The 6,926-nt window shown below is 42.1% G+C and overlaps 1 pseudogene; it reads left to right on the plus strand.

Annotated features, from left to right (window-relative positions):
• The first annotated feature begins 1,763 nt into the window (after nucleotides 1-1,763).
• Nucleotides 1,764-2,827, plus strand: LOC143410162 (reticulocalbin-1 pseudogene; annotated as a pseudogene).
• The last annotated feature ends 4,099 nt before the right edge of the window (nucleotides 2,828-6,926 follow it).

The raw sequence follows: 6,926 nt of genomic DNA on the forward strand, positions 1-6,926 counted from the left end.
TCTACCCAGTAAGGAGTGATAAGAATGAAGATTATAGCCATCAAAGCGTCAGCCACTTAATCTGAGGTGGCTGAGGATGCATTTAGGAAAGAGGTAAAATCTGATGAACAAAGAGAGGAAAGGTAGACCAGGTGTCCATCATCTGGGTAAGCAAAGACATACTGGCCTGAAGCATCGGGATCTGTTAACCCAGAATATTAAGTGGGAAAAGTGGCCCTTCAGGGAAGAGCCAGGAGAGAAATGCAGCCCATGGAGGCCCTCTTCCCCCTGCCATGGAGTTCAGTCTCCTCACAATCCTGTCCTCTAGCTATTGTCACTCTCCTGGAGTCATCTCAGGTCACTTCTGCCACTATTTCCATACTTTCCACCATTGTTTATATACATCCATGGAACTGAACTGGGGAGAGGCCACCAATGTGTCTAAGTACCTGTGTTTCTCTGAAGTTTGGGGCCAAGGAGGCAAGGTGGGGTTTGGAGCAGAGAGAAGCCATGCTATGGTTTGTGGGTTGTGTTATCTGAGGCAGAAAAGCAACTTGTTTCATGGTGTCATGAATATCATATTATAGAATAAAAAAACCACCATGGCATTTTTGTAACCATACCTAAAATATTTTGAAGGTTATTGTTGGAAGGCTCATGACCACCTGTAGAAGGTCAGGAGCCTTTTGAGATAATATGGACTATATACATCTAGGAAAGAATAATTTTCCTGAGAAGAATATCCAATCAAAAAGAGAAAGGGCCCAGTCACACTTGCTGGTGGAATCTGAAGTCTCCTTCTTTGGTTGCCACATTTCTAGGGACCAGGAGGAGAAGGCGCCTACCCACTTTGTTTCTTCATCTTGGAGGTTCTTGGAAGTCTCTAGCCAGGAATAAATCAGCCTTAGAAAACTAAGTTAATCATAACAACTACCTATATTCTTGGTGTATACACACTATATTACACCAACATCTACTTTTAAAATATTTTTTTGCACTAATTTGATGCTGTCCAGCAACCATAGGAATGCCTGAGAACAAGGTGGTTGTTTCTGTTTGGCTCAGGGAAAAACTGCCTTCAATGGAAGAATTACCTTAACTTCCAAAACTGAAATCCCACAATGCAAAGTAGTTTTGAAGTTGAATTTGTTTGTATGAATTATAATAGACGCTCCACTGACCTATAGAAATACTTCAGGATCTATTTGCTTTTTGGGTACTTGAAATTTGTTTTATCTTAGAGAAACATCTCAATTTAACAAAATAGTTTCTTGGTTTTTGTAACAGAGAAATAGAAAATTGATTCAGCTGTTAATATTCTCAAAAAGAGAAGAACATTAATTCTTCTTTTATGAAACTTTGCCCCTTTACAAATTCATGAAGTGTATGGTGTTTTATTAGACCCATGTAAAATATTAGTTTAAGAAAGTTATTACATTTCAAACAGATGCTGTAAAAAGCTCATCTACCTTTCCAATTATGTATGGAATCAAAGTGGATGGGAAACAGATTTCAGGCAAACATAAGAAAACATAGCCTTTCATGCCTAAGGTTTCTGCAGCTGCAGGCTCAACCAATGCAGATTGAAAGCATTTTTTAAAATTGCATCTGAGGGGGTCGGGGCGCGCCCCTCGGCAGGGCCCGGGGCAGGCTCTGGCTGTGGCGCCGGCCGTCCCTCCCCCTGCCGGTCCCAGCCCAGCCGTCGCTCTGCGATCCCCTACAGCCGATCCCTGGCTCGCGTTGCCCGCTCCTGCCTCCCTCGCGGCCGCCCTCTCCTGTGGACCATGGCGCGCTGTGGTCGCTGCCGCCTCCTGGGGCTCGCCCTGGGGCTGCTGCTGGCGCTAGCGCTGGCGCCGGGGGCACTGCGGGCCAAGCCCACGGTGCGCAAGGAGCGTGTGGTGAGGCCCGACTTGGAGATGGGCAAGCGGCCGCCCGAGGACAACCAGAGTTTCCAGTTTGACCACGAGGCCTTCCTGGGCAAAGAGGACTCCAAGACCTTCGATCAGCTCACCTCAGACGAGAGCAAGGAGAGGCTGGGGAAGATTGTTGATCGAATTGACAGTGATGGGGATGGCTTTGTCACCACCGAGGAGCTGAAAAGTTGGATCAAACGGGTGCAGAAAAGATACATCTATGATAATGTTGCTAAAATCTGGAAGGATTATGATAGAGACAAAGACGATACAATTTCCTGGGAAGAATACAAACAAACCACCTATGGATACTACCTGGGAAACCCCACAGAGTTCCAAGATAGTTCCGATCATCACACCTTCAAATAGATGCTGCCATGTGATGAGAGAAGGTTCAAGGCTGCAGACCTCGATGGGGACCTGACAGCTACTCGAGAGGAGTTCCCTGCCTTTCTACATCCTGAGGAGTTTGAGCATATGAAGGAAATTGTGGTGTTGGAAACTCTGGAGGACATCGACAAGAACGGGGATGGGTTTGTGGACCAGGATGAGTACATTTGCCGATATGTTTTCTCACGAGGATAATGGCCCTGAGCCAGACTGGGTTTTGTCTGAACGGGAGCAGTTCAGTGACTTCCGAGATCTGAACAAGGATGGGAAGATGGACAAAGACTAGATTCGCCACTGGATCCTCCCTCAAGATTATGACCATGCCCAGGCCAAGGCCAGACACCTGGTATACGAGTCGGATAAGAACAAGGATGAGAAGCTAACTAAAGAGGAAATACTGGACAACTGGAACATGTTTGTTGGAAGCCAAGCTACCAATTATGGGGAAGATCTCACTAAAAATCATGATGAACTTTGAAGAGACACTCACTATAATGTGGCAGATTGTCATACGCTTTCATTTATTGTCTTGGGTGGTTGCTACAATTGTCTAATTTACAGTAGTTTTGTCCCCCCTGAAAAGCAAGTTTACACCTCAGATTGGGGTACAAATGATTTTTTCACTCAGGATTTACTGGAAAATGGTCATCACTATTTTTTCAGTAAGATTTCTCTCAAAGCACATTACAATCTTGGCAAATTGCAATTCTGCATGGGGACACATTGCTACAACATGACTTTTTAAGTTTTTTTCCACTAAATTTAAATGAAGGGAATAAAACTTGAAAAAAAAAACCCTATTATTCTTAAGTTTGGGTGGGAGGGGCAGTATATGGAGTGACTGCTACTATTTTAACTATCAGGGTTTTTTGTTGTTGTTTGTTTTTTATTATTTGCCACTGCTAAAAAGTTGGAGAAGTAAAAATTCTGATGAAGCTGGATAGTGGCATTGTCCCAGGTAGCCTTATTTCCGAGCAAGTCTAATATTTCAGATTCTTTCTTCCTTTTTACTCTGAGCTGTTACTGTAAGTGGTATATAAAACCTCTGTGCATTTTTATGTACAGACCTGCTAATGTGCACAATAAATCCACATTTTCTTTTTGTTTTTATATAAACTGAGAAGCAATCAAGAAAGATAATGTGAACAAGAAAGGAGTTTTAGAGGTAGGGAAAAGACGAATGTCAAGCATTTGAAGAACTATAGGAAAATGATAAAAATTTTAAATATACTTGAGAAAATTTTCTTGACAAGTAAATGAGGTAGGTCTGATCTTTGAAATAGTTAATAGAAATACAGTCCGTTTCTTCAATGATCCTAAATTGGAATGAGGCCGTGGGATCACAAGAAAGCAAAATGTAGTGGAATTCATTAGTGAACATGAATCCCTCACCTCGGATCTGCCTCCGGGATTGTTGACACCGTAGAATTGGGACTGTGATGTTCCGAGCCATTGACTGAACTGGCAGAAATGATGACTACAAGTTGAAATTCCACCTTGTGAGTAGGAAGTGAAATAAAGGATCCCGAGAGGATTTTCAAAAAACTAAAAAATAAAAAAATTAAAAAAAAATTGCATCTGCACTGCCAGGCACAGCAGTGCACTGTAATCCCAGCAGCTCTGGAGGGTGGGGCAGGAGGATTGTGTGTTCAAAGCCAACCTCAGAAACTTAGCAAAGCCTTAAGCAACTCAGCAAGACCCTGTCTCTAAAGAAAATATTTTTAAAGGGCTGGGATGTGGCTCAGTGGTTAAGTGCCTCTGGGTTCAATCCCTGGTACCTGCCACCAAAATAAAAAACACACCTGCGTTTTCTTGCCATTCTTCCCTTGAATAACAGCATTGCATAAATAGCTGTTTGCATAGCATTAAACTGTGTTAGGGATTATAAGTCATTTAGAGATTACTAAAATCACACTAAAGGATTATGAAGGTCATATACAATGAGTACATGAGGGACTAGAACAGCCATGAATCTGGTACCGTAGGGGTCGAGGGGTCCTGCAACCAGCCCCTGGAGGATCTAGAATTCTCTAGTATTCCTCGAATGAGCCAGTGTTTACCTAGGCTTATGCAAAGAAGAACAGCAAGAACGGGGGGGGGGGGGGGGTGGATTTCTTGGATTCTTTCAGGAGGAAAAAAAAATATGGGGCCATCTGAAATGGAGATTTCATTTGGGAAAGTAAGAGATGTCAAAAAGTCATATAAGAAATAGCTATCCAACTATTTGGGACTAATGGTACACTTGACTCTTACACTTACTTGACTCTTCTTTTCTCTCTTACAGCCAGTGCTAATTTCCCATATAATCCAGGACAAGGACAAGCTATAAGAAATGGAGTCAACAGAAACTCAGCTATCATTGGAGGTGGGTGACTGAGAACAGGAGTCTGTGTGCCTATTCATCTGTGGAGAGCAACCATTCTCAATAAAATAGTAGCCCAGGAAGAGGGAGGAAGAATTTTCTAGATTTTGATATCATTCATTTGTCATTTAAATATGACATAAAGTTATGAAATAAGGTTGAGAAATGGTGATAAATATAACCCAGCTACTTTTTAATGCTGGATTGTAAAAATGAGAATGTTAGGGTGAGCCAGACAGAATCAGAGGACTTAGGTAAGCAGCAGTGACAATACCCAGGACATTTCTTTAGCCTCTTCTCCTTTTACTCTCACCCTCTCACATTCCAAATGTTCCAGAACAGCTCACTAGAAAAATGGGAAGAAATTCTCCATTTGACCTCAGATATCTTAACAAAAACTTTGAAAAATCCAACACCCTGGGTACATGAAATATTCCAGTCTGCCTTCTAACCATGGGCAGCTGCTGAGTCACTGACTCCCCTAGCACGGGCCCTCGAACTTGGATCAGTATTGAGGGCTCAGTTGTTACTGTCTGCTTCTCTCCCTGCTGCTCTGGTCTGATTCCTGCCTCTCTGAGTACATCCAATAATGTAAGCATATGGGGGACTTTAAACTCAGCCAGTTCCTTCCCAAGGGAAGAGAGTAGACACCTTTAAGAAACATATACAACCATGAAATTAAAATTTATTCAGAAGGGTGCTCACTTCACATTGTCCAAAGCTCAGGAACAATGTCCTCAAAGTCCCCATCCTGATTGTTTTTTGCTCTTTGGCTTTTTTATAATCTACTTAATTAAAGCATAATGTTCACCTGTCAATGCAGCAGTTTGGGATGGCTTGTGACCAATGAAAACACTCACATCCACCAGCACAGCAGCAGAACATCCCATCCTCCCGAGCAGACCTCACTGCCCTGTGTACACACACCACCCTCCCTTCCTCACTCCCAGCCCAGGCAACCTCTGGTTTGCCGTTTGTCACCATAGATGAGTTTTTTCTCCCTTAGCACTCCATAATTGGAATCTGAGAGCATGTCATGTTTCATGCCTTTCTTTGTTCAATTGGCATAATGTTTTTGAGATCTACCCACATTCCTGTGTCTATCAATAGTTCATTTATTTTTCTTACCAAGTTGTATTCCATCAAATGGATATACCATAATTTGTTTTATCCACTTACCTGCTGATCACTTGTTGGTTTGTTTCCAGACCTGGGCTATGATGAATAAAGCTGCCATGAATGTTCTTTGCACAAGTCTTAAGAGAACATAAGTTTTCATTTCTCTTTGGTAATTCCTAGTCCTGCGATCGCTGGATATTATGGAAAGTGGATATTTAACTTTATAAATAAACAGCCAGTGCTAGCTTTCATTGAAGGCAAGAACAACTTAGAGGAGGAAAGATTTATTTTGGGCTCACAGTTTCAGAGGTTCAGTCCATGATCACCTGACTCCATGGCTCTGGGCCTGAGTGAGGCAACATCATGGCAGAGTGAATCTGCTTACCTCGTGGTAATCAGGAAGCAGAGACAGAGAGAGCTTGAGAAGCCAAGGACAAAATATATAATTCCCCGGGCACACCCCCAGTGACCCATTCCATCCAGTCATGCCCAACCTGCCTAGAGTTATCATTCAGTCCATTTAAATTATTAATCCACCAAATGGGTTAATCCACTGATGAGGCTACAGCTCTCATAGTCTAATCATTTCACCTTCTACATTAACACAGGAGCTATGGAGGGACACCTCATATCCAAACCATGACACTGTCATATACTTTTCCAGTGTGACTGAACCATTTAACAGTCCCACAATTAGTATCTGAGAGCTCAAGTGGCCCCCACAATCTTGCCAACTCTTGGTATTGTCAATCCTCTTATCTATCCACTCTTGTGGATGAGTCATTGTGTCTCTGTGCTTTTAATGTTCATCTCTATCTTATCACTTGTGTTGAGCATCTTTTCATGAGCTTATTGTCATGTGTAAATCTTTCATGAAGTGTCTGTTAAAATCTTTCTCCATTTTTTAAATTAGATTGGCTGACTTCTATTGAATTATTAAGTGTTCTTTTTATATCCTGGATACAAGTTCCTGGTCAGACATAGGTATTATAAATATTTCCTCCCAATCTGCATCTTGTTAAACTTAGTGTTGTTCAGGTATTGCAGATTCTTACTGGTTTTCCGTTTAATTGTTCTATCGATTACAAACAGATGAGTGTTAGCATCTCCAGCCATAATGGTGGATTGTCTCATTCTCCCTCCAGTCTTCATTTCACTCACTG

The sequence above is a fragment of the Callospermophilus lateralis genome, chromosome 11, assembly GCF_048772815.1.
Source record: "Callospermophilus lateralis isolate mCalLat2 chromosome 11, mCalLat2.hap1, whole genome shotgun sequence".
Classification (NCBI taxonomy): Eukaryota; Metazoa; Chordata; class Mammalia; order Rodentia; family Sciuridae; genus Callospermophilus; species Callospermophilus lateralis.